The 27,566-nt window shown below is 33.9% G+C and overlaps 1 long non-coding RNA gene across 12 annotated transcripts in view; it reads left to right on the forward strand.

The window, feature by feature from the left end:
- The first annotated feature begins 14,461 nt into the window (after nucleotides 1-14,461).
- LOC143256817 (uncharacterized) overlaps nucleotides 14,462-27,566 on the forward strand; it is a 67,888-nt gene continuing 54,783 nt past the window's right edge. For all 12 annotated transcript variants that reach the window (XR_013031535.1, XR_013031532.1, XR_013031541.1 and 9 more), the window contains exon 1: nucleotides 14,462-14,663. This is a non-coding gene — a long non-coding RNA (uncharacterized LOC143256817). The remainder of the gene's footprint in view (nucleotides 14,664-27,566) is intronic.

Genomic DNA, 27,566 nt, shown 5'->3' on the forward strand with positions numbered 1-27,566 from the left:
ATTCCCTTAAGAAAGTTCACTAGTTTTAACTTTAAGATAAGCAACAAAACATGTGGAGTTTTGTTTTATATAGTGAATCAGAAAATAAATCTTGTAAAGGGATAGTTTTTTTTTTTTATCTATAGACGAGACAGTGAAAGACTCAAACAACAAACCACAATTTCAACTGAATGATTAATCTATTCGGTTTTGGTAGTTATTGTGATAAGACATCTTAAATATTGCCTTTATTGTATATTTAATCAATTATCAATTTATTTTGACTGAGTTTTATATGGACGTCTGCTTATTTTCTTGGCGTAAAGCAGACGTTATGGACTTCGCGTTGAGTCCTTCATAGTGTCTACATTTTGTGGCAACAAAAAGGGAATGATTATAAGGTAGAAACATGGCTACGAGAATGTCAGTGCCAGGACCTTAGGTTTTAGTTGCTGCATAGGGTAATCAATAGCTTGAAAACTGTGTTCATTATACAGATTTCATGTAGAACAAACCAAGTTTAAATGGTTAGCAACTGTCTAGGTCAGCATGACACTTGTGGAGAAAGTCTTGGAGGAACAATCTACACAAGTCCTATACGTAGATTAGTTCTCCAGTATTTTCCTTCCAAGTGTCACGCTTATCTAGGCATTTTTTGCCCATTTTACCATTGTTTGTTCATCACGTGGACTCTGTCTAAATTATCTACGAAAGATAACAAATTTCCTATTTTATGCTTTAGAAAATTCAAATTTTTCCCTGCTTTCATTTGTGAAAATTAAATTATTTCACTTTTTAGTGAAGTGTTGATTCTTAATTCTGGTATCGAAAGGCATGTATTAACTTCCACTAAACATCCGTGGAAAGGTGGTGATCATGATGACGCATTAGGACGTCTAGAAATGGTAGTTGATCGTTTGATTCAACTTGGACAGTCAATTGAATACTTTTATTCTATGATTTTGGTGTTGGAGAAAATACTCAATGGTGTTATGTTTGTGTGACCAGATGACGAAGATTTTATACATGTAGCGTTTCCTGTTGAAAATAAAAACACCTAATAATCGAAAGAAGAAAAATCATCTAATATACCATCTCTCCTGTAGTTACAGCGGAGAAACAACCAATCAATGAATTAAGATAAGATGCTAATTCAACAATGCTCTTAGACCCAGAAAAATCCGTCATGACTGAAATCCCTTAGAACAATGAAAATTAATTTGAACAAGACAAACAGTTATCATCATTAAAACACTTTTCTCAGAAAAGCAGTTTTGACTTTTAATCTCTCTTTATTCCTTTTTTCACAAAATGCAGACCTGATAAACGACTTAGAATAGAATCCGAAGCGACAACTCAGAACCAAAAGAAGCGGCAAGGGAAATCCATAGAAAACTCACTCCCTAGTTGAACACACTGCATAAATCCATTTTAAAGATTGGTTTGGTTTGTTTTGAATTTTGCGCAAAGCTACATGAGGGCTATCCGCGCTACCCGTTTCTAATTTAGCAGTGTAACACCCACCGCCAACTATTGGGAAGATCTTTTACCAACATATAGATTATAACATCCCCACAGTTGAAGGGGCGAGTATGTTTGGTATGACAGAGTTTCGAACCCGCAACCATCAAATTATTAGTCAAGCGCTCTAACCACCTGTCCATGCTGGGCCTCCTTTACAATATTAATCCAAGGCCTACTCTGATACTTTATTATAGCTTATACTGTTGCTTAAAGGCTTGTGAGAAAGTTTATAGTCATGTATTATTCCTTCGAAAGTTGTTTTTCTATGTACTTACTTAAAATAAAATATAACGTAAGTCTTTATTTTCAGAATTCTTTCTTCAGAAATAACAAACGTTTACATAAACCTGTGTATTTACGGTTTTTGCGAAAACTTCATACGTGGTAAATTGTTTGAATTTCGCGTAAAGCTACAGGTGGGATATGTACACTAGCCTTCCCTAATTTAGCAGTGTAAGACTAGAGGGAAGGGAGCTAGCTTGTCATCACCACTCACCGCCAACTCTTGGGCTACTCTTTCATCAACGAATAGGGAGATTGAACGTCACTTTGTAACACCCCCACGGCCGAAAGGGCGAACATGTTTAGTGTGACGGGGATTCGAACCTTCGACCCTAAGATTACGAGTTGAGTGTCTTAATCACCTGGCCATGCCGGGCCATGTGTTGTGGAAAGTACAACATATTTATAGTACAGTTCTTTCTAATATTTTGCAATTGCTATAAAAAGCCACACACTAGATGCAGATACAAATGTTATTTATGTTTTTTATCTTTTACTACAATATTCATCCATTCACTACAAATTTTTAAAATACTTTTTAATTTAAACAAGCAGAATCCCTTGTTACTGAACAAAAAACCCGTTAAAAACTTTTTTAATTTGGATTAAATTTGGATGTACTAAGAAATAAACTCAAAGTTCTTCTTTCTATATTTTTAACGCTAAACTAAAATACAGTAGTTGATAAAGTACATGATAAAACGTTATAAAAAGGCTCTTTTTGTTCCAGTCGTATCTGTGCATGTTTGGAACAAATAACTGCCGTAGCTTCTTAGATGGCATGTGTAAATGGACCTTTATTAATGGCCTCTTTGTTAGCCTGAAGTTGACCTAAGAAGGTTGAAACGTTGTTCCGTACTTTATTTTAATTAAAATTTTAATAACCATGCCAGCTGTCTTCACAATACATTTGTACTTCAAGTGGGCTGCTTGTAATCATGAACTGGCCTTTATGTTATATTTCATCCGAATGGTCGTGTGACTTAGTGAAACACGCCCCAAAAAAGTGTGAAACAACTGAAGATAGTTTGTAGGTTGTATTCAGAAACTTCAGTATATATGTGGTACTAATACCTATAATTTTATGGTTCATTTTAAAAAGAATGCATGATAAATGTTTCTGTAAATTAAACTGAAACTTTAAAATGAAGCGTAATTTGATTATTATTTTAATTAGTTTGTTTTTCTCAACGATACTTTGTTTACTTGTTAATTTTGTGTGTTTTTGTTGTAAAACACAAAACTATACAGCGGACTATCTGTACTATGCTCAACGCGGGCATCGAAACCAGAATTTTTTCATTATAAGCCCTCAGCCTTACCTTGGAGTCACGAGTGAACAGTCACAATACTTTGTTTTGTTTGTTTATTCACAGCTACACATTTAGCTATTGATAGCCTGTCTTCCACGAGGAATCAAATCCCAGATTTTTAGCTTGATAAGTCCCTGAACTTACCTCTGGCTTCTTTAGAATCGCTCAAAGCTTTTAACATGTACCGCGAAAGGTCGGTAACTTTAACAGATTTTCACACCTTAAACCAGTTTATTCCCTCGGCATGTACCTGACGTCACTGGTGCAAAGAATCAAAACTCCTTAAGTCGCGCGAGTATTCAACTGGACTGGTTAATGTATATAGAGAGAAAAATCAACCAATGAAGGTAGAGATAAATGTTATTAAAGCAAGTACACATTTCATAAGCTTTCTATATGCTGTAAGTAATATATAAAAATGAAGATATCACGACTACAAGAATGATTTTAAATTTTCTCATTTTGACTTGTAAGAAAAAACTCAAAAGGTTTTTTTTCTTGGTTTCTTCGAGGTTTTCAGGCATATATCGAATACGAATAAAACAACAAACACAAGCAAACCTACTTATTCCTCTCATGTTGTTCACAAGCTGGAGTTTATCTTGTAAAACAGGACATAATTTTAGAAAGTCATTTTAGCCATTCATTCAGACGATAGATAAGAAGGTCCAGTTTGCAACAATATAGCAGTGTAGCTGTACTGATTAGAAAGATGTTGCATAACTTGACTTCTTAGATCTCGAATATCCATGGTGCTTTCAAAACAACACATTCTGCAAAAAAATGCACGAATAAATAAAAACAAAACTTCAAATTCGCTCTTTATATTGGTTTTTGTTTCATAAGAACCTGAAGTTAATGTTCTTTATTACAATCAGTGTTAGACTGAACAAGTACTTTCCGTCCAAGTCTATTCATACATTTCTGCTAACGTGAAATGCTCTCTTACCTGATCAGAACGAACGTGTTTAGAGATACGTTCTATTGGAAGAGCGAACACGTCTGATGTGACGGGGATTCGAACCTGAGACCCTAAAATTGCGAGTCAAACGTCCTAGCCCCCTGGTTATGCGGGGCCAAACTCGGTTTTTAAAGTGTGTGTGTTTGTGTGTGTTTTTCGTATAGCAAAGCCACAAAGGGCTATCTGCTCAGCCCACCGAGGGGAATCGAACCCCTGATTTTAGCGTTGTAAATCCGGAGACATACCGCTTTACTAGCGGGGGACAGGTTTTTAAAGTAAGAAATTCTCAGACTTTCCGCTGAGCTACTGGGGAACATAGAACAATTGCATGTTAATTAAATTTTTAAAATTAAAATTCGCAGCAATACGAACACTTCTTTTCTCTCAGGAAAGTAGGCTTCAGAAGCAAATGAAAAAACAACAACAATACTCTTAAATTTATGGAGCTTTACTTATTTACTTCCTGTTTTAACATAATTTAGTCCTAACTGTACCAAAGAACTTTTTACTCCCCTTATCTTAAACAAAAGTGGGTAATATAACTAACGACAACAACATATGCTGTCTACGAGATATGTTTGATACCGTATTTTTCTGAATTAACTCATTGTATCAAGTCCTCAAGTGACCGGTAAGTTCCAAACTTACAATGCTAAAATCCGGTTTCGATTCCCCACAGTGGATACAGCACATAGTTTAATGTAGCTTCATAAAACAAAACATAAGAAACATTTTATAATTCTAAATATTCGATCTGAGAATAGCATAATAGTTAATTAATTTTGGTTTTCGTATTTGATTAATGGCAATACAGAATAATGAAATATTGTATAACATTACATGGTGTATATAGTGCGCATTTTATCTTTGGTCTAGCTTCGAAAACTATCTGCTACCGTTACATTTATGTGACATTATCCCTAAGATGTTTTAAATAATTTCAATGATTAAAATTAGTTTGAAATTCGAAAAATTATTATTCAAAGTAAAACGTAATTTGTTAAATTATTACTGTATTTCGTGTTAAATATATTTATTTTACTTTTGGTAGTTATACCTCAGCTATGCAGATGGATGTAATGTTGGCGATGGGATGCACCTTCCATATTATCAAAACTGCTTTGTATAATTCTGCGATATTACAAGTTTTAGCCTAACCATTTATATAATTAGTATGTTAAGAGTTTTAAAAAGTATGAAATTGTAGCCCCGGCATGGCCAGGTGGGTTAAGGGGTTCGACTAGTAATCTGAGGGTCGCGGGTTCGCATCCCCGTCGCACCAAACATGCTCGCCCTTTCAACCTTGGGGATGTTATAATGTGACGGTCAATCCCACTATTCGTTGGTAAAAGAGTAGCCCAAGAGTTGGCAGTGGGTGGTGATGACTAGCTGCCTTCCCTCTAGTCTTACACTGCTAAATTGTGGACGTCTAGCGCAGATAGCCCTTGAGTATCTTTGCGCGAAATTCAAAGCAAAAACAAACAAACAATGAAAGTGTATCCCATCTCGAACCTTACAATCATTTGTATAACCGTGCTATAATTATCGAAAGTCAAATAAAAGTACACTGGCAAAGTATTAAAATTTTTATCTCCTCTTTCTAATGCCATCAGTTCTTTTTTTTTCTCACCCACAAATGCGAACTAGTCTATGGACAGTAATTTCAGTCTTTGAAAGTTTCTGTGAAAGATGACAAAGTCAATATTAGGCCTCTTATCTTAACAGATTTTTCACAAACCCTCCATTATATTAAAACGTAGATTTTGAAGACTACGTTTAAAGCCTAGTGGAGATGAATCACAAGACTCGTCAGATAAGTGGTTGAATGAGAATGTTTTGATTTCAGATTTTTCAGACATCTTATTCATGAAACCATCTATTAATTTTGAGGTTTTTCAAGAGTTTCTTTTGGCGTTAAGTTTTCGTGATCTACGAGTTATTATCAGCTGCTTAACAATATCAGGTTATAAGTTCTTGATGTTAGAAATCTGGATAGTTTGACCCTGAAGAAGAAAGGTCCACTCTTTGAAAGCGCTCAGGGTATAAATTCTTCTTTATCGCAATGGATCGTGGATCTGCGAATGAAAACATTTCGCCATATTGAGCTGAGGTAGGTTTTCGGAGCCATTTCTTACCCAAAATACTCTGCTGTACGAATTTTTCCACTTCTAAGGATAATATTTAAGGCTCTACATCTTTTGATAATATCGCTGTTTCAATACTTATAATCAGAAAATCATTTTATTTATTTCTCCATACATAAGTCTGCTCATTGCAGCGTCACACAACTAATGACAATAGTTTGCAATGAACCAAATATACACGTGCTAAATATATCTGGCGAAACACCACAGCACTATGTCGTATAAACCGATCAAATACAGTTCAATTAACTCACTACATGTGTGTCATAGTGAAAGAAGTATCAAAAGAAGTAGGATTCATATAACATTAGGGATATTTAAAATCCTTATTTGTAACCGTCTTATGAATAATTAATATACGAAAAATATTAATTAAGCTGAGATGGGTGTGCTCATGTGAGTCCACGCCCTCACATATTTTAATTGGCAGTCGCCGTTTCCAGCCAAATGTACGAAGGTAATTTATCTGATTCTAACTTTTACTTAATAAACCTCAGATCTCGGATAAAAAAACAATGCGATTATACTGTACTAATACATTGGACTTATTTTACTGTACTAATATACTGGGTTTATTTTACTCTAGTAATTCATTGGGTTATTTTAAAGTAGAGACGTCGTAGTTGCATATATTAATCAGAGAAAAATACTTCCTGTACGATCGTAAAGCAACCTAACAAATTAGAACTTTTTCTAGATGAAATGACGTATTTTTATTACTGAAAATCAAATATACATGTTTGGGAAAGCTTAAAAAACTATTAACTTGTGGTTTCTAGACTCTTGATTTGACTGCGTCTAACAAATACCACTTCTCATAATCTGCTGAAAAAAATAAGTGTGGTCAGTAATATTTTAATTAAATACAACAACTGACCTTTTCAAAAATGTTGCAACACGTTTAAGCACGCTACTGAAGCTAATAAAGTAATTATTGCAATTCTCAAAATTATTTGTAGTCGTATTTTTCTGTTTTCAGAAAGCACAAATCTACACAGCAGGTTATCTACGCTTAATCTACCCCAAAAATTCAAACCCCGGGCTGTAATATCGTAGCTTCTCAAATTTATCGCCGATCTATCTGGAGACAAAATATCATACTTGAACTTTATACCTTTTTATGTTTGGAATAACTTAACTCGTGTGTTGTGAAGGAATAATTAGTTATACAAAATGTATTTCATGTTTTAACACCTTTCGCGTGAACGTAATATACTTTACTGGATATTATCTGCCAAAACGTTTAAAACCCGTTTGGTTAAACAGTGGACTGGTAATAGAAATGAACGTCTAAAAAACACGATATGAAATATATGAAACTTCGTGTTTGGAGTCAACATGTTAACTTTAATAGTTTCGATCGTAATATTTTCAAAGAATATTTTTCACATTTTTATAAACTTCTTAGAAATGAGGTATAGAGACGTGTTTCATACAAAAGCTAGATTTTTTTAATAAAATAAACTTGATAATGTTAATATATTACATTCTTAACAGTTCTACATCGATAAAAGTTTGCATATTGTTTGCAATAGAAAAACAAAATCCACAGGGTAGATACTCCTATACCAATTTTCATTCGTTTTTCGTGTATTAGGTACTAAACCAATGAATTCATATCGGCTTCTAGCATGAATACTGAATTAAAATTGTCACATGAAATAAGTACTTATATTATCATTATGGGCACTGTATTAATACTATTTGTTAAAAAAGTTCAACAAAATTTGTTAAGCCTAACGTGGTCTGGTGCATGGTTTGTGTTGCGTTGCCTTCAAAATCTCGTACTGCACTTTGAAGTCACGCATGAGATATAACATCGACAGGTAAATATCAATATTTAATTACAGCAGCCGAAAAGTTGGTGTTGGACGGTGCTGGTTAATGTCTTCCTTCTAGCTAAGCTAATCATTTCAAAATGGCGGTTGTCTAACGTAAATAGTTCCTTTGGAGCTTGACATAAATGTCCAAAACAAATGAACAATATTTCCTTCCTTCTACTTTTCGAATTTAATCCCGTTTCAAGGTAAAATGCATTCATGTATTTCCAGTTTTGGGAGCTATCCCCGTTTAGATACAGTTCGCCAAAAAACAACAACCAAAAACACCTTAATACCATAGGAAGGAAAATATTTAAGAAATTTGTAAGGTATGGAATATCTGTAGTACTGAAAATATTTTTACCACAGCAGAGTGTGAGGTACGTGACTGTGTACGGAAAGAAAACCTAACAGATACAGGCATAGGGCGGAATTTCTCGTAAAATATATGCATACATGCATATATTGTTGTTGTTCAAATTTCTACAACAGTGACAGGACAACCTGACGCCTGAACCCCCTGAAATATTTGAATCTCTGTCTTGTTAAAGTTCCAATAACGTATTTTGTATAAATAACCATGAGATTTAGACTTAATGAGTTTTTATGTGACAGTTAGGCCTACAAAGTTCAGCAGGCTATGGCGTGCAGTATCAAATCAGTAGAACTCATTAGAATAAAATAATTTTTATTAGTATGCTGTTTCACGTCTGTAAATACCAAACTGAAATTACTTTCTTGAAAGATAGACTTCTGTATTATTAAAAAACAAACCCTTAAGGGATTGTATTGATACAAGTGCTCCTATATAGCTAGCTACTTGTAAAATTATTAGAACGATCTTAAAACATGTCTTAACAGAAGCATTCCGAATGGGTTTGTTACAGTTTACATGTTGGATTATTTGCATATCAATTTAATAGTTTTTGACCATATACTTGAACATCAAATTACATTTATAATGTGTTGTTATAGAGATAAATAGCTCTGATCAAACAGACTTTATGCAGAAAGCCAAATGTTTCAAAACTTTGTAAAAGCATACAGTATAGTAAAAGGGATTTTCTACAAATATACATTATGTTGTATATTACCTGGATATACAGAAGCACAGATGCATGAATTTGACAACAGCTTCCACTGTATATAAACTTGAAATACATGAAAGTATATGAAAGCTATAATATGTAAGTATATGCAAGATAGTTTACGCTTCTGATATACAATATGTAACAACAACATTACATATTGTATATTATTATTGTATACGTGCTCTGTGAAAAATTATGCTTACATTTTTAAATGACCACATCAGTTACTTGAAATTTCACTAGTAAAGAAAAAGAGTATATACGCGTGTACAAAAGCGATCGAAGATGTTACTTTATATTGTATACTATTCTGTTATAGACGAAAATAAATAAAACTAATTAATATTACAACTTCAATGGCCTTGCATGTAGGAAAGAAAGTTTCTATGGTAAAGTGTGGTATTTTCCATATAAACAGCGATGTCTTAATTTGTATACATAAGGTTATAATTATACGTCTATGAATTTACACATTCTAATATCACCTACTTTTGTGCATATTTTTATATACATAGGTGTGTCTCCTAACTTAATGTATTACATATAAACACTATATATATATATAAACACAGTGATGCTTGTACTCATTCAGACGAAGCTTAACTTTCAGACTATTTGAATCAGTAAATTATATGAATATCTCTGAAGAAATTACTGTCTGATGAAGAAATTAAGACATTTATTACTAGTCAAAGTGCATTATTATTATTATTTAGTTTATTCGATTATTATGAGCGTTAGGGTCTGCGATAATCATGATTAGGTGGACTCCATCATCCGTAGGAGACGAGAGAGAAACTAAAGCTCATTTGATTTAGATGTGCAAAATACGAATTTCTGTTGTTTCGAAAAGTAATCGCACAAAATGTTTCTATTTAACTATGTATACAAAAGTCTGAAAACAGCGCGATACATAAGATCGTGGAACGAACCCTTATTGGTTGGATTACATTTGAATAATCTTTATATTAATTTTTGCCTTGACTACTCCTTCATGAACCCTAAAAAACAATGGATAGTATGAAAACTTGTAGAAACTTTATCTTGAATACTCTTTCATAAGCCTAGAAAACCAACTAATAATATAAAGACTTGTGCAATCTTTCGTGATGACTAGAAACCCACTTGAAGTAAAAATGTATCTCAGGACGGCTGGTATGGGTATTAACACTTTTACCAAAACAAAACAGGTTAACCTGAAGATGACCTAACAAGATCGAAACGTTGTTCTCTGCTTTGTTTTGGTAAAAGTGTTAATACCCATACCAGCCGTCCTGAGATACATTTTTGTGCAGTCTTTATCTTGAAGCATCAACACTACGTATTATCAGGTGAAATAACTATTTAAATATTTTCTTAAATCACTCACTGCTGTTTAATTTCGTTATTAAACAAAAATTTCTTCACGGATATTGATATCACTTACCGTTTCACATAGTCTATCAAGATAAGCTGAGTGTGAATGAATATCAACATTATTGTGTTTATACACGTGACTAGACTATATGTATATAAATGAAGATACCACTGACGGTATGCATGATACCATGTTTTAGCCCAGAAACTTTCTTCCCTACATGAAAAGCCACTCAAGTTGTTATTATCAGTGAGTTTTAGTTATGTTTGTTTGTATATATCTATCAATCTACGTATAATACGTAGATAGATTTATGTTTATTAACGTACCTATAAAAACACTAGTATGCATCTCAACCACTGGGTGTTGTGTTTTGGCATTTGTTTGTTTAGAATTAAGCACAAAGCTACACAATGGGATATCTGTGCTCTGCCCACCACAGGTATCGAAACCCAGTTTTTAGTGTGTAAGTCCGCAGACATACCACTGTGCCACTGGGGGCTTGTGTTTTGGTATTTTAATACTTGTTTTCCATATTTTAAAATCGTTTATAGAACCGCTTCAACAATGTCCCTTTTAACAATATTTTCGCTAACTTGCTTCACGTAGTATGTATGTGATTTAGAATCTGATAATATTATAACCCATCAACGATTCTCACTAAGCCTTTTTTCTATGTAACAAAGTTTAAACTGCCTGACTAAAGAGATTTACCCGAAATGTTGCAAATAAATACAGAATTTTTGTCATAGATGTGTGCTTTACCAATTCTGAACACTTCTTCTTTCCATTATTTTTCCACGTCTTGTGGACTTCTCTACTATGTATTTTTGGCATTAGGCTTACAATAAATGTTTTAAATATGTCAGAAGCTGTTCTCAGAAGAACGATATTGTAATTCAACAAAATTATACTAGCAAATATAAGAAAGTGTAGAATGTTAGAATATGTAGCAACAAAACAGTGGAAGGTATAGCACTATATTATTCTAGCGATGACTGACTAGCTAGTTCCAATTGAAATGTGTAGGATGTTAGAATATGTAGCAACAAAACAGTGGAAGGTATAGCACTATATTATTCTAGCGATGACTGACTAGCTAGTTCCAATTGAAATGTGTAGGATGTTAGAATATGTAGCAACAAAACAGTGGAAGGTATAGCACTATATTATTCTAGCGATGACTGACTAGCTAGTTCCAATTGAAATGTGTAGAATGTTAGAATGAGTAGCGACAAAACAGTGGAAGGTATAGCACTATATTATTCTAGCGATGACTGACTAGCTAGTTCCAATTGAAATGTGTAGAATGTTAGAATATGTAGCAACAAAACAGTGGAAGGTATAGCACTATATTATTCTAGCGATGACTGACTAGCTAGTTCCAATTGAAATGTGTAGAATGTTAGAATATGTAGCAACAAAACAGTGGAAGGTATAGCACTATATTATTCTATCGATGACTGACTAGCTGGTTCCAATTGAAATGTGTAGAATGTTAGAATATGTAGCAACAAAACAGTGGAAGGTATAGCACTATATTATTCTATCGATGACTGACTAGCTGGTGCTAATTGAAATGTGTAGAATGTTAGAATGAGTAGCGACAAAACAGTGGAAGGTATAGCACTATATTATTCTGGCGATGGCTGACTAGCTGACTGACTGCCAGTTGAAACATATAGACTGATTGCTTGTTTTTGAATTTGACGCAAAGCTGCACGAGAGCTATCTGTGCTAACCGTCCCTAATTTTGCAGTGTAAGACTAGAGAGAAGGCAACTAGTTATCACCACCCACCTCCAACTCTTGGGCTACTCTTTTACCAACGAATAGTGGGATTGACCGTCACTATATAACGCCTCCGTGGCTGAAAGGGCGTTTGGTATGACGAGGATTCAAACCCGCGACCCTCGGATTAGGCGTGGAGTGCCTTAACCACCTGGCCATGCCGGACCTAGAAGGTTAAAATGTGTAGTTATGTATTTTAAAATTACATTTATTCATGCTTGCAGTAACGTATCTACGTTGACTTATTTAGTGTATATATACATATATATATTTCATGTTATCGTGGGGTACATAAACTTTATATATCCATTCTTTTGTATGTTCTAGTCATAATGAATTATATTACTGCAATAACTCTCTTGCGCGCTATGAACGAATGTAAAGTTTAACGATCCATTTCATAGAACAGTCTTAAAAAATGTAATGTATACGTGTTTTGTCTGTGTCATTAAGATTTCTACTGCTTCGCTTATCCGATAAATGAATATTTTTATCTGTTATTAAGAGAAAAATAAAGATAGCACAATTGTTTTTCTTTAGACATACGACCAGACACGACTTGTGATTAGCTTGTTAGGACTGTAAGTTCGAGATTCCTCGGTCAGCTGTCCGTAGTCTCAAACTCACGTCCTGTGGTAGTGGAAGCATTAAACAAGTAATGGTTAAATACGGTCAGACAAGAGCACCTCAACTGTTGGCGGTGGGTGCTGTTGACTACCCGACTTCCCTCTGACCAGTAATTTCGAAATTAAGGACAGCTAATTTAAATAGTCTTTGTGTAACTTTGCATAAATATCTGAAACAAGCGAACTCTCCAGTTTTGTTTTGAAAACAAAGCCGCTTGGTCTTTCCAACTGCCTATCAGAACGTAACTGTTATCTTTCAAATATTACATTTTTTTTAATTCACGTTTCATTCAATCAACTTGTTAATTAGAATTAAATAGCCTGTCCTGTTAAATTACGTCTAATGTAAACTATGTTTATACAAATATCTATTATTCAGGTGTTCATAAAAATATAAAATGGTTACGTGTTGTCAATCTATCTATTAAAATATCATTTATTCTATTTTCTCAAAGTGTTCCTTAGTATAAACTACCTGCGTACAGTTCAACAGTTATATTAAAGCATCAAGACCTATGGCATAGGACTTTCTGAAGATAATGTTCCATTAGGAACAGCATATTATAAACTGACTATTGATAGTGACCTAGTAGTTCAGCAATATTATCAAACTGATTTGGATATTTTACTATACCAATATGTTTATGATATGTAATGACAATGTTTCAGTGCATTGTAAAACGCCATCAATAAAACTGTAAGAATTTATTTTTTTCTATTTTGAGTAAACTGAAGAGTACTTTATAACCAGAACTTGTATGACAATTCCTTTTCCTGGAATAATGATATCTCATAACAGATATTACTGTACGCCCAACTGTTCACCTTTCACTGTTTTTAACTATTCTGTGTGGATGGTGTAAAGATCTCAACCGTAACCTACCTACAGATCTGACGGATGATTTTTCTCCCATGACATAATCGCGAGGAAGATGGCCACCGAACGCAGACATGTATACCGTTCAGACATTGCCTTTCTTGACTTACTAACATTTAAACGAACACTCATCACCTTTTCTTATCTTCATTTCCTCTGTTAAAGACGTTTTCATGGCAAATTTACGACTTGAAGTCTTCAAATTCCCATCGAACTGTCTAGACACACCAGCAAACTTGTGTATATTTTCTTTTTTATTGTGTGATTTTCCCCTCCACTTTCATATTCTCTCTCTCTGGAGACAATACAGCGAAAGCACTATACGCCTTGTACACCAAAAGACAAGCTCTGCATCATGGACTAGTTGCTCAGGCTAGTTTTTCTAAAGCATTATATCTTCTTTGCCTATATTCTATTCAACCGAAAACAGGGAGTCTTTTATTAAAAAATTTGTCTTAATGATCTATGGCTATCTCGTACTTTGTTGGATAAGCTAAAGAAGGCATTACCTAAGTTTTGTTATCTATATTATATTTATTAAATCTAATTTTGCAAGCGTTCAATTCGCGAGTTTACTTCACATAGTAAAACTATTTTCTGAAAGGAAAAAAAAAAATGAAGTATTAAAATAAATCAGCACACAATGCTCGCAATACAGTCGAGAGAGCCTAGTCACCCTTGTATACGTCCATAGTTCTTGGTCGACACACACATACACACGTATCGGTAGCTAAATTTGCTTCAACCCTTTAAGCCCAGAGACGCCGTGTATATGGTTTACGTAGTGAGCTCAGCAAACGCGAGCTGTCGGGGTCGTGGGAAGAAAGCTGTAACAACAGTAAGGCCTAACCGACAGTGCATTTGTACCAAAGAGGTGACCACTTCCGTACCTGTATGGGGTAATTATTATTTTCCACTAAAAATTTTCACTTGTTTCTTTCAAAACCATGTGAGATTACTGGTATAGTTGTCTTTTTCTATGTTCAAAGTTCTGAGTTTAAATTAACTAGTTGCCCAGAAAACTTTCATTAGTAACAGCCTAAAGTTTTCTAAACGATGCCATACGTCGAATGTCGATTTTGTCTGTACATATTGCTTCAGTTGATAAATTACGCTTTTTTCATCCAGCCATAATAAATTTATCTTAAAATGAACGGTGATCTAGATAGTTTAACGCATGCGTGATATGATAGTATTCTGCAAAACAAAGAGCTGTTATCTTTTGCCATGATTTAACGTGGTTGCATTGTCATTTTACTCGGACTTGAAAAACTGTCATTACTAGAAAACACTTTTGACACTGGAAAATCATTTAAGCTGTGATCGAAAAAGACAGCTTGAAATTTACATCATATTATTGTATTTTGCCAGTGTTTGTTTGAAAATTAAAAGAAAAATAAATAAAAACTTGGCTATACGTATGTTATCAACCTTTGTTCCTACCCTGCTCAGAAATATTTGGATTATTATAACCCGTTCTTGTTTCCCTTACTATTAGTTTTTCAGGTGGTTACCAGAGGACAACAAATCTCTAGCATACTTGTATCGTAAAATATATATATAGGTTGTTTAAACATTAAACACAAAGCTACACAATAGGTTATCTGTGTTCTGCCCATCATAGGTATCTAAACCGGGTTTCTAACGTTATAAGTCCGCAGACATACCGCTGTGCCACTGGGAGACGTTATAAAATGAGTTATTGGTTTGGTAATATTTTCAAACATATAATATCTGACAAGCTCAGAAGAATTAAATAAAAAGAAAAAAAAATATTACAACATTACGCCCATGATAAGAGACAAACAACAGGGTGTAAGATTAACACAAAAAAAAGATAAACATGAGTAATTTCGCAATGAAGTAATAATTAAGTCTGATTGTAAAATTAACGTCAAACGTAGCACATAGAAGGGAAAATATATCGGTGGCTGGATAGATAGACGTTTATTCATCGAACACAAGATCTAATTTAACAACAATTCAAGGTGCGCTTCTTATAAATGGTTGTCATTAAAATGAATGAGTAAAATGATAAATGAATAAATATAGATTGGAGAAGGCGCATTGGGGTTTGTCATTTAAAATGATTGCAGTACACGTGTTTCAATATAATCGTGATCTTGTTTTAAAAAAAAAACGGTAGCAGAAGTGAATTCTTATAATTGATCTCAACGCTTGAAGTTTTGAATAGACAGATAAAAACGTGTAAATTAGATAGTAATTAACAGCCTCACAGAAAGTAATCACTGCATATCTCTAGATAGTTTTTCAACGTTAATAACGGCCATAGGTGGTCGTATAACACGGCGTAAAGTTGTTGTACATGTTTTTCCACGATGGGCCCTGCATGGCCAGGTGAGTTAAGGCGTACGACTCGTAATCTGAGGGTCGCGGGTTCAAATCCCCGTCGCACCAAACATGCTCGCCCTTTCAGCCGTGGGGGTGTTATAATGTGACGGTCAATCCCACTATTCGTTGGTAAAAGAGTAGCCAGCCCAAGAGTTGGCGGTGGGTGGTGATGACTAGCTACCTTCCCTCTAGTCTTACACTGCAAAATTAAAGACAACTAGCGCAGATATCCCTCGTGTAGCTTTGTGCTGATTTCAAAGAACAAACAAACAAACAATCTTCCAGAATGAGAGTATTCAGAACTGCTTAGAGAATCCGCGTATTCGAGGATTACGTCATTGTTTCGTTTGAGACAGCGTTCGTGACTATTGTCTGTGAAAATCTTGACAGTTACTTCATCATAATGTTTAGCATTAAAAACTTCACTTCGTCTACACCTTTGAACTTGGAACTTCATAGGAGAGCCCTCGTTCAATCTTGTGTTAAGATTCAGCAGAGGTAACAGTTGGACAGTCCCAATGAAACCCAAAAATAACAACAAAATCGTTCAAGTATAACAGCTCTTGCAAGCTTGTTGCATACTGATAAATAAAATAAATTTGGATTGAAAAATACAGCTGATGTGATTTACAATTCTATAAATGGTATGTATTATACTGTTAACATGATAGACGTTATACTGTTAACATGGTATGTATTATACTGTTAACATGATAGACGTTATACTGTTAACATGGTATGTATCATACTGTTAACATAATAGGTGTAATACTGTTAACATGGTATGTATCATACTGTTAACATGATAGGTATTATAATGTTAACATGGTATGTATTTTACAGTTAACGTGGTAGGTATTATACTGTTAACATGGTATCTATTATACTGTTAACATGGTATGTATTATACTGTTAACATGGTATGTATTATACTGTTAACATGGTATGTATTATACTGTTAACATGGTAGGTATTATACTGTTAACATGGTATGTATTATACTGTTAACAATATAATATTTCTAATAGTACACTTTTTAAAATTACCAGAGAACATCACAGAGATATAAGTCATTGCTACCTCGAAAATAAATTCGTAAAGAGGTAAACCAGAAACTAAGTATTTAATTTTAAAAAACAAAAATCAAAGGAAACAACTATAAATGTCACGTGAGGAAGATGAAAAATAACTGTTGAACATAAAACTGTAAAATTTAACTCATCAGGTATTCAATTCAGAAAAATATGTATATAAATAGTTTGTTGTTGTTTCTTCAAATAAGTAAGACTCTGACTGTTACTATATTCATAGAGGCGACTCGGTTTTGAACATTCGGGTACTTTTAAAGGTAATTGCTCAAAAACTTCTTTGTCATATTGTAATCATCTTAAGACAAACCACGATCCAGACAACCGAAGTCAACGTGCCATGTGCTAATGTTTTATACAAAAAAATAGAAATGTTAACCTTTCTCATATTTTCATTGTAAGCTTACTAAGGCTATAAAACACTGTCAGAGTTGTAAAGCCCTTAAGGCTAAAATTGAATAAGACGGTTTGTGCGTGAATAGATATTATTATTGTCTTTTGAAATTATTTTTTGTTGTTTTTCAACATGTATAGTGCATAGTGGATAGGTTTACACATTTCAATAAAATGTTTTGGAAAAACAAAACGACCTTCACACTCCAGATATATACATTTATTATTTTAGCCAATGTTTCGCCTTTAGGCTTCATTAGGATTAATATAAAATAGTTCCTTTATATATGGAGTGTTTTTTTCTAAACTGTGAGGGCATTTTTGTATGTGAATATGTATTCTCATTGTCTTTTGAACGTATTGTTTTGTTATAGATTAGTACAAAATCGACTGGAATTAAAAGAAAAAAATGACAAATTTACTTATACTGATACAAAACTAATCGAAAAAGAAGAAAAAAAAATTAACATTGGCAATTGTTGCTTCCAAATATTTTTAGAGTTGTTTTATTTATTTGGTGCGTATCTTGTGAAGGGGTGTTATGTTTTATTATGTTGTCGTTATATGACGCAGTAATTTCCTTGGTACAAAACCCGTCAAGTTTTGGTTGATTTCGTGTTTTTCTATAGTGATATCAAATACTCCAGTTTTATCGTTAAAATTCTACAGGATCTCTCAGCTCCTTTTTGTATTAAAATTGGTGAAAGTTCATTCTCTAGGCGTCTTTAGTTGAAGAAACATTTATCGTGAAGTTAATACTGTAAGTAGATACCTCATCATTATTTTGACAAATACATATAAGCTAAACCTTTAAGCATCTAAACGTATTCGTGCTCAACAATATGACATAAACCTTCTTGAATTTCACAGTTTAGGTAACTAAATACTTCATTAATGTTTTGTATAAATGAGTGAAAATTAACCAGATGATATTCAAACAAAATACTTAGCTTCAGAAAAAAAACAGACAGTTGTATGCTTATTAACATTGATAAATATCTTCAGCCCATGAAAGTCCTATTGAAACGTAATACTTGTTCATGAGTATTTTCTCACATTTATGTAAGTGTATTGTATTTAAAAACATAATCATAAATATTTTAACGTGATAATTCAGTCGTGTTATATAAAAAATTATGGCCATAAACATTTTAACCTTATAACTTAGGTGTCTTGTGGTAGCCAAAAAAATGTTTGAAAACCATCATCTAGCAAAAAAATATATACAATATTTGTTTGTTTAAACACAATGGACTATTTGTGCTCTGCCCACCATAAGTATCGAAACCCGTTTCCATCATCGTAAACCTACTGACCTATCACTGAGTCATTGGGGTGCCGTTTCAGTTATTCAGATTCTAGTGATTTTAATAAACAAATTATAATTAATGTAATACACATAAACTTGAGTTGTTAAAATGCTCTAGACATAAGTGGCGTAGGATAAAGTTACAGATATATTTTACTGTTTAAAAAGAGTAAAATAGTATTATATAAAGATTTTAAAAACTTAAAAACACTTGTCTGTTATGTATACATTTAATTGATTTTTTATAATTTTAGTGCAATAACCACAGAAATGTTACACCTAAATACCTTACGTAGAGAGAAGTTTGTCCACGATCCCCTTATGTTATCATTTTTTTCATTTTGATCGTTTAACTTTTGTTTTATCCACCACTTTACATGGGTTATATATCATTTTGAAATTCTGTTTTATCATTTTTCGTTATATTTACTGTTTCTTCGCTTTCTTCAACATTTTTTCTCTTTACTATTTTTCCCTGTTTATTTCCAGTCCCTATATTATTGTTTCTTTTCTTTTGTTGTTGTTGCTGCTAAGTTTCGTCCTTGTACCAGTTCTTGTTTTAATATTTCCTATCTATTTGTTCACTGTTGTGTTTGTAATTGTTCTAGTTTATTTGTTTTATTTTGCGTTGTTGTTTGCTCTTTGTATTTATTATTTTTCCTTCATTGTTATATTTGCTGTTCTCTTGATTGGTGTTTTGTTAAATTCTTTCTCATATTTTTATTTTTCCTTGCTTCTTCATTTTCGTTGTTCTGGTTTATAATCCAACATTTTATTTATCTTTGCGATTCCATTGCTCTTATATTGTTCTTCTTGTTGTTTAATGTTAAATATATAAATGTAATAATGCTGAAATTTAGAAGTCTAAAGTTTATCTTCAACTGTAACACAAATCTAGAATGAGCTGACCTAGTCATTGATTCATATTTTTAACTCATTCATAAAAAAATGCACAACTTAATTGCGTGTGTTAATATCATGCTTATATCCGGCGGTGTGTATGTGAGAGGTAATGAAATAATTATTTTAACTTTCTTCGCTAGCGCATGTATGTGTTTCCTTAGATCAAACTCACATCGGGAAATCGAACCCTTATTTTAGAGTTATAAATCCGTAGACTTACCGCTGTACCAGGGTGGGACAAGTTCCTTCGTTTGAACTATTCTTTCATAATTAGAGTTAATCAAAGACATTTATATGCTGCTAAAACAACATAATAATTTATAAATGTTGTGCTCTGCTAAACGTTTCTAATTTTTGTTTGAAGTTTTTGTTAATGATTAAAAGTATACACAGATATACGTCTTAGTACTATAGTGTTATGATTTATTGTGGGCAAAGCTAATGATAACTTTTATTAATTACATTAGTGTATAAAATATTGTTTAAATGTAATTTACGTTAGAGTAGATGAATATATATATACAAATCCCTGAGAAGGAATCACTCATTGGATAGTATAGAGACCAGATGGTCACAAAGTAGGCTCCATTCACGTTAGGCCTACTTTACAATGACTACAATACAATATATTTACAATACCATATATTCGAATCCCCGTTACACCAAACATGCTCGCTCTCTCAGTCGTGGGAGTGTTATAATGTGACTGTCAATCCCACTATTCGTTGGTAAAAGAGTAGTGAGATGGCGGTTGGTGGTGATGACTAGTTGCCTTTCCTTTAGTCTTACACTGCTAAATTAGGGACGGCTAGCACAGATAGCTCTTGAGTAGCTTTGTGCGAAATTCAAAAAACAAACACACAATCAAAACAAACCAAAACTGATACCACATAACGTTTGTTTATTGTTTGATTTACAAGTATAATAAGCTATTTCAGAAATATTCATTAAATGCAAAATGAGCTATAAGATGGTCACAAAAGCCAATTTATTATAACAGTTTATTGTGAAATAAAGAAAATAATGCGTATTAAATTATTTTCAGTTAAAATCTTACTGTATTTGCTACTGTACATTTTTATAACTTGCAAGAACTTTGAAACATATTCCAACTATCCTTCAGTTATGAGCTGTTGCCTTTTTATTGAATTAGACATTCGAAAAAAAAAAAAACATTTCAGTGTTATAGGTTCTACATATAGATATCCCTATTCCCTCCTTCTCCTCGCTAGTACAGCGGTTTGTCTCCGGATTTACACGCTACCATCAGGGGTTCGATTCCCCTCGGTGGGCTGAGCAGATAGTCCTTTGTGGCTTTGTTATAAGAAAAACACACGCTATTCACTCCTACACTAGATGGTGTAATTGAAGACTATCAAATAACATGTAAAGTAGTACTTAATCAATTGAAAAATAATTATTTATTTAACGTTAACCTGAATGTTTTGCACCATTAGAAAATTATACAACTGCTTTGTGGCAAATTTGCACTAAGATCAATGGGACTATGTCTTGGAACCTGATAGATAAATTACCAGTTACAATTAGTTAGACTGAACGAACATAATGAGACAATTATGATGGTATGTAAACGACCACGTATTGCCTAAAACTACACAATAAAATAATACATGCAATTTACATTAACTTAGCAAAAGTTGAATCTTAAAAAATCTCAATTTATGTTACATTTATTTTAAAGTGTGTGATTAAACTGGCTAGGTTCCTATTGATAAGATACTTGCACTAATATTAGAATGTTCTAGTATATGTTTTATGCTGTTCCTTGGAAGATAGATTTTTATGTTGATAGAAAAAGATAAACAGCTTTTTACGTATATGTAATTTATTTGTTTGTTAAATTTTTCATAAATATACTCGATAACTATCAGCGCTAGTTGTCCCTACTACTGAGAGTGTAGAGGGAAGGCTGCTAAGTAAACAACACCTAGCATTAATTGTTGGACTACTCTAATCGTACAGTGGGATTGATAGAAACATTATAACTTCTGAAAGGGCGAGCATTTTCAGCGATGGATTTCAATCCCGCGACACGCAGATTATAACTGGAGCACCCTAATTACCATGCCATATATACATAAAAGCCAATCCAAATTTCGCTATTTACATAACTAAATAGTGCGACTTCCTTCAAAACACTAGCGACATAAAATGAAATAAAAAAATCTCGAACTTTGACGTCACTAGGTTAACGTCTTATCTTGTACTTGCTTTTCTCTATGATACTGTTATACTTATACAGTATAACACTTCTGTTTGATAATCTTTAATATGTATATAAGGACTATAAAACACCTGTTTCAAAACTGAATAAAACGCAATTTTGAATCATATTTAACTTCAAGTGTTTTTACAGTTTATCACGGAGATAGTACTCTTTGTAATTAAAAAATAAAACTTTCAGTGTAAATCGCTTAACGAAACTGTTTTACTTTGCTGAACACTTTTCTAAACACAAATTAGTCTGAACAACATATTTATCCCAATCATTTCACATCCAATAAACCAAATGCAATTATTTCATGACATCTAGATTTATCAAAAACAAAAATTATTTGCTTTTTTTAGAACAAAATTACATTGGTCTATCTGCTATGTCTCCTGCGAAGAATCGAACCCCAAATTTTAATGTAATAAGCTTATAGACTTATCGCTGTCCCATCGAGGAACAACAAAAGCACATAATACATTATTCAAAAGTATCGATAATTAATCTTTATATTCATGACTAAGTTACTAAAGCCTTTCTAGTTTTGAGTTACTGGCCAGAAGAAAGGCAGCCAGTCAGTAGCAGCCTACCATTGCCCATACACGCTAAGAGATTGACTGTCACGCATATTACGCGCCCACTGCTTAAAGTGGAGAAAGGAACGTTCTGCGGTATCACACGAATTCTAGCCAAGCTCCAGAGTACGGAGCTTAAACACAGAGCTAAGTTACGCTACTTAATGTTAGTAATGTTAGTTTAAAGTTTTCTTGAAACTGAATGTGAAAACATTATTAATGAATTTAAAGTTTCTGTTAAGTCATATATATATATATATATATAAACTTGTATTTTCTCGAATATAATTTTTCAACACAGTACAGAAAACTAACGCTTTCACTAACAAAATTTTGATGGCATATGTCTTTCTGAACCTTAAACCTTTCCGGGCAAAATCCTACTGATAGAATTATTTTGAAAACGCTTTCCAGTATATAATGTTACTTTTTAAAATATTTAAGTAATTTTTGTGGCTTTGCATCTTTTGTTCTTGAGTTTCACAATTTCACTTTTATTACTTAGTACGTAATTTACTGTGCGTTTTATTATTTTATTACCTCTAGCATCAGATTAAATTTGACTTAACATGCTCGACATGAGGATCTGAGTTTACATGATGGCCGCAAAAACGTGCATCGAATGTTTTTGTTTTTTGAATTTAGCGCAAAGCTACACAAAGGCTATCTGCGCTAGCCGTCCCTAATTTAGCAGTGTAAGACGAGAGGGTAGGCAGCTAGTCATCACCACCCACCGCCAACTTTTGGGCTACTCTTTTATCAACGAATAGTGGGATTGACCGTAACTTTGTAACGCCCCCACGACTGAAAGAGCGATCATGTTTGGTGTGACGGACATTCGAACCCGCGACCCTCAGTTTACGAGTCGAACGTAATAACCCACCAGGTCATGCCGGGCCCTCGTGCATCGAGCTTTGGAGCCGTGGTTGCGCTATGATAGTAGGAGTCAAATCCCAATATTCAAACACACAAAAGTTGTGGTGGGTGCTATTGTTTAGCTGTCTTCCATCTAATTCGTAATTTCAGAATTAAGAACGGTTAACACCGATAATTCTTACGTAGCTTTGTTCAAACACCTTGTGAGACGACAACACATATGGCAAGGGAAGGCTCTGATTTGTTTGACAGAATATAGAAATGTGCTTACTGTTATTATATTACTTATTAAAATATGTAATCGTTCTGCTTTCGTGTTTTGCTTTATTATGAAAATTTTCTTGTTTTTTTCTCTCTTAAACAAAGAAAACAAACAAGTACATGTTACTTTCAACTGATCTAAAACACTTTGAAGTAAAACTGTCCGCAAGTGAATGTACAACTGATATGACTGAACACATAAAAAGGACAAACAGCGTATTAATATATTAAACCACTGCTTGAATTTTAAATTGATCACAGCAGTACTATAAAGTCGCTACGAAAAAAAAAAACTTAATGTAAATCAAACGTGTATTTCATATCAAACGTAGATGTGGCGAGAAACAGCAGTGAAGTGATAACTGAAAAAGTTATTATTTATAAGGTGATTGACAACATTAATCGGAATTAGTGATGTCAGCGTTCAATCTTTACTGAGTTTTTATATCATAAATATGATAATGTCTTTGTGCTTTCTGATAGCAAAACCACAGTAGACTATTTGCTGTGCCCACTGAGGGGAATCGAACCCCTGATTTTAGTATTATAAATCAGAAGATTTACCTCTGTCTCAGTGGGGCACAACATGACAATACATACATACTACCTTACATCATAACGGGGCACAACATGACAATACATACATACATACTACTTTACATCATAACAATTTAATTCATTCTTTACACGGTTATAGAAACCTGATTTTTAGCATTATAAGACTTCAGACACATCGCTGAGCCACTAGAGACTACAGGAATCTAAATAAAAACAGTATTTAAAAAAGTCCAATATATAAATTTGGGTAAAATTAATCTAGATTTTTGATATATACTCTTCAAAAAAAAAAACGCAAAAGGGATATTTTTTTATTTTAAAGAGAAATATATGTAATAACGTTACAAGCTCAGAGTATGTGATGTTAAAGACACTGATTGTCAGACCAATCAGACAATAAAAGTTGTGCACTTTGAAAACGGAGGAAAACATCGGATTTTTCGCCAAAACGCATGCGTGTACAATATAGTTGTTTGAGAGATCTGCATGTTCTGCAGGTGCAACATGTGCAAAATCCCTATAAAAGTAACGGGTTCTCGGTTTCAATAGCTTAGTGTTAAGCCACCGACATGCAATACAGTTACGCCAAGACTGACTGAAGCACAACGCAACAACGCCATTGGTCGCTTGCAAGCAGGCGAATCTCGATCAGATGTTGCCAGAGCTGTGAATGTCCACCCAAGCACCATCACAAGGCTATGGAATCGTCACCAACAACATGGATCAACTTGTGATCGTCCACGATCTGGCAGACCTCGTGTGACCACGCCCGCACAAGATCGCTACATCCGGTTACGTCACCTTCGGGATAGGACCACCACTGCGACGTCTACTGCCTCAACCATACCAGGGCTGCGTAGGATTTACGATCAGACCGTACGCAACCGTCGACGAGATTCTTAGGCCCCATGTGCAACCCATCATGGTGAACGTCAACGACGTTTTTCAACATGACAACGCCCGTCCTCACACAGCGCGACTCACCACTGTCTTCTTGAGACACCACAACATCAACGTTCTTCCCTGGCCCTCCAGATCACCAGATTTAAACCCCATCGAACATCTTTGGGACGAGTTGGGCCGACGTCTGCAACGGCGACAACCTCAACCTCAGCTTGCAGCAGCTTTGCAGGCTGAGTGGACAGCCATTCCACAGGATGTGATTCGTCATCTCGTCGCTTCCATGGGCAGGAGATGCCAAGCAGTTATTGATGCTCTCGGGGGGCATACTCGTTATTGACGTTGAGTGACGTTAAACTTTAACTAGTGAGCGTGGACTTCGCCTTTGCAGACTTTGGATGTTCAGCAGTGAATGTACAAAGTTTCACACATGTTATACAGAACTACCCAGAATAAACTTGTTAACAATTTGTCTCAAATTTTCCCTCTTGCGTTTCTTTTTTTGAAGAGTATATTTTCCACACACAAAAATATTCTTCAAACTATCATATACAACTTATTTCTATTCGCTTACCAGTTTTATTTATATTTTCACTGGTTCAGTTTAGGAAAATAAAATTACCCGACATTTAAGAATTGAAATATTCTAAAACTATAAATGTAGGAAGTCTTTTAGTCAAGACGTGTAGTACGAAGTTCTTGTTGTTTTGAATTAAGCTATACAATGGGCTATGTCTAGCATGGGTATCGAAACCCGGTTTTTAGTATTGTAATTCCACAGACATACCTCTGAGCCACTGGGGTACACGAAGTTCTTTTTACTCTCACAATTTATATAGTTCGCCTAAACAACTCTCCATGTCAACTTCGAAGTTCGTATGTTTCTTCGTATGGTGAAATATTTCAAGTTCGGCATAACTAATAGCTGGCTGTAAGTAAACCTTAAACACTTGTATTTATGTGGTTATTTGTGTATTGGGGAAAGCAAACAAACTAGATTAATAAGATTCGGCTTGTTTATCTTACTGATAAACAAATATGTGGTCGGAATCGCGTACGTTGCCACGTGGAAGCAATGAAGTTATCTGTTTTCTGTTACATGTAAGGCTGAAAACTGGGAAAGGTTAGTGATGTTTCCAACACTTCGTAATAAAACATCCCTGCGTTCTGTGCTGTGTCATCAACATGAAACATATTTTTATGTATGACATTGATTGGTATAACTTTAGATATCAGAAGTGACAACATCTGAATCTTAGTAAACCACATAACAGTTGTAATACGTCTTATGCAGGAAGTTAGATTTTTTTTCGTTACGATAATTTGACGAAATACTGTTGCGAGGTTTTATTCTAACGTAAGGGTTCAACAAAGCATTACTTATATTAGGAAACTAAAAGCTTCTCGTACTCCTATTGGTAAATCTTTTAGTACAGACTCTTAACTATGCAATGACGGATTAATAATCAGAGGACTCTGAAGTTGTATATTCAGTGCTTATTGCATTATATTATACATTATTTAAGAACATGATTTATGTCCCACTGTAAACAAAAATATTAAAAGAAAACATGAAGTCATTTTCTTTTAACTAAATCAGTGAATAGTTGTTGAAAGAGTAGCATTTTCCATGATCTAAATGCTTTTTTTTTAAACTCTGGATTTCGAACTGGACGATAAGAATGAAACTATCTCCTAATCTCCAGAGAATTCATTCCGATTGCAAAAAACCAAAAAAAACACGAAAAAACGTTTGGTGTACGAAACAACACCTATCGCGCAAGCTTATTGCGGTCGATTATAAGTATAGGCTTCCCGCAACTAAATATATCCTAATAATTGGGTAGCTTTTCCGTGCTTGAAAGGTATCACTTGCGATGTATCTCAGGCAATTCACTGTGAAAACCGCCTACATTTTTTACTGGCGAAGACGACAAGATTAAGTAGGTAAGATATGTTGAATCAAAAAGAAAAAAAAATTGAAAGGTGGAGTCTATTTTCCGCAGCATGCATTTCTTCAAGTGTTTTAAACAACGTCACTGAAACAGAACCACGAATGTGAAAACTGAAATTTCTAACAGTTTTCAAATAGTTTTTCTTTTTTTTTTTTATAAGTTTTCAGATCATCATTTTATTTCTTGCTTTGGTAGGAAAGGAGTGAATAAATTAAGCCTGTAGAAGAGCGAAATCATAAAGCTTATGTCATTCTCTTATGCGTGTGTATATTGGTAAAAGTATTCTTATTTTCACACATAAATCTTTTCCCACATAAAAATAATCCAGGAAAAGCATCCTCTTTTTTTAATGCCTACATAAAAACAGTCCAGGATAAACATGGTGGTTTCCATATCTTGTTT

Source organism: Tachypleus tridentatus, chromosome 7 (genome assembly GCF_004210375.1).
Source record: "Tachypleus tridentatus isolate NWPU-2018 chromosome 7, ASM421037v1, whole genome shotgun sequence".
Lineage (NCBI taxonomy): Eukaryota > Metazoa > Arthropoda > Merostomata > Xiphosura > Limulidae > Tachypleus > Tachypleus tridentatus.